Source organism: Littorina saxatilis, unplaced genomic scaffold (assembly GCF_037325665.1).
Source record: "Littorina saxatilis isolate snail1 unplaced genomic scaffold, US_GU_Lsax_2.0 scaffold_336, whole genome shotgun sequence".
Lineage (NCBI taxonomy): Eukaryota > Metazoa > Mollusca > Gastropoda > Littorinimorpha > Littorinidae > Littorina > Littorina saxatilis.
Genome location: NW_027128613.1, coordinates 10,001 through 11,548, shown reverse-complemented (window position 1 = coordinate 11,548; position 1,548 = coordinate 10,001). Strand labels below are relative to the sequence as shown.

At 47.0% G+C, this 1,548-nt stretch overlaps 1 long non-coding RNA gene across 1 annotated transcript in view; it reads left to right on the top strand.

Annotated features, from left to right (window-relative positions):
- The first annotated feature begins 611 nt into the window (after positions 1 to 611).
- The window catches only part of LOC138956972 (uncharacterized), a 2,134-nt gene continuing 1,197 nt past the window's right edge, over positions 612 to 1,548 (top strand). Inside the window, exon 1 of the long non-coding RNA XR_011452887.1 lies at positions 612 to 1,548. This exon is cut by the window's right edge and continues 656 nt beyond it. This is a non-coding gene — a long non-coding RNA (uncharacterized lncRNA).

Genomic DNA, 1,548 nt, shown 5'->3' with positions numbered 1-1,548 from the left:
ATCTTCGAAGTACGCTCAGAGCATAAGAGCATCCAACGCCGCTGATCCTGCCAGGGGATTGAGGCTCCTCTGGAGGCGTCAAGATGAACGTTTCGGATCTCCAGAACTGGTAGAAGCTCGCCTCAGAGAGAGGATAGAGAGTTTCCCTCAGATCACCCAAAAAGACTCGAGAAAACTCTATGATCTTTGCGACTTGTGTGATGAAATCAACTCTGCAAAAGATAATGAAAATTTAGGGCCCCTCCTAAAGGTGTACGACACATCCATCGGCACGAACAAAATCGTTGCAAAACTGCCTCCCAACTTGAAACACAAATGGACAGAACGAGCCTCCAGTTACAAACAGAGACACAGGGTCGTGTTCCCTCCATTTACATTTTTCGTGGAATTCCTGCAGAACGTGGCTAAAGTACAAAATGATCCTGCTTTCTGTTTTGACAATGACAATGTTGGCAAGTCAAAAACTGACTTAGGAATATCAACGGTTGTGAATCGTAGGGTTGAAGTGTCTAACGATGAAGCCGGCAGTATTCACACAGATAAATGCCCTATTCACAATGCCAGTCATTCCTTGACCGCATGCAAAGCCTTTCAAAGTCGTTTGAAGAAAAACAACAGTTCCTCAGGGAGAAAAGTTTGTGCTTTCGGTGTTTGGTTTCGCCTGAGCACAGAGCCAACAAGTGTACAGCAACTATCAAATGCGAAAAATGTGGAAAGCCACATCTTGCGGTGATGCACCGTGGCCCTTCAGATACTAAAGGTCATGGCGGGGAGAGAGATAGTGCAGGTACCGGAATCTCAAGCGGAGTGGGAGCTAAGTGTACATCTATCTGTGGTGCATTCGGCAGTAGATCTTGCGGCAAAGTCGTATTAACGCGAGTCTTCTCCGAAAACTGTTCTCAGAAGAGTGTAGAAGTGTATGCTGTGATAGACGATCAGAGCAACAGAACACTGGCTTCACCAGATTTGCTAGATCAACTTGGAGTTGACACCGAACAGCACACATACACATTGTCTTCCTGTTCCGGAACGCAGTCTATGAGTGGTCGCAAGGCGTCAGGTTTGTGTGTCCAGTCCCATGACAAACAGATGACGCTAGCCCTTCCTGTTGTGATAGAATGTGAAAGCATCCCGCAAGACATGTCGGAGATCCCCACCCCAGATGTAGCACACAGTCATGCTCATCTACAGCCAATCGCGGCAAGTATCCCTCCTCTCCACCCTGAGATCAAAATTGGCTTGCTCATAGGTCGAGATCTCCCTATGGCGCATCATGTGTTGGAGCAGATTCTCGGAGAACCATCAGCACCGTTTGCTCAACGTCTTCCTCTTGGTTGGACAGTGGTTGGAGACGTTTGTCTTGGGAAAGTTCACAAACCTTCGCACGTCCGTGTCAACAAGACCTACGTCACGCACAGTTCAAGAGAAACAATTTTCGAGCCTTGCACTCATAATTTGAAAGGAAGGTGAAGAAGAACAGATACCACTTGAGATGAGTAACTTAAACTTGAAGTAAATGTACAAGTCCCAGCGGAAGCATGTACAGGT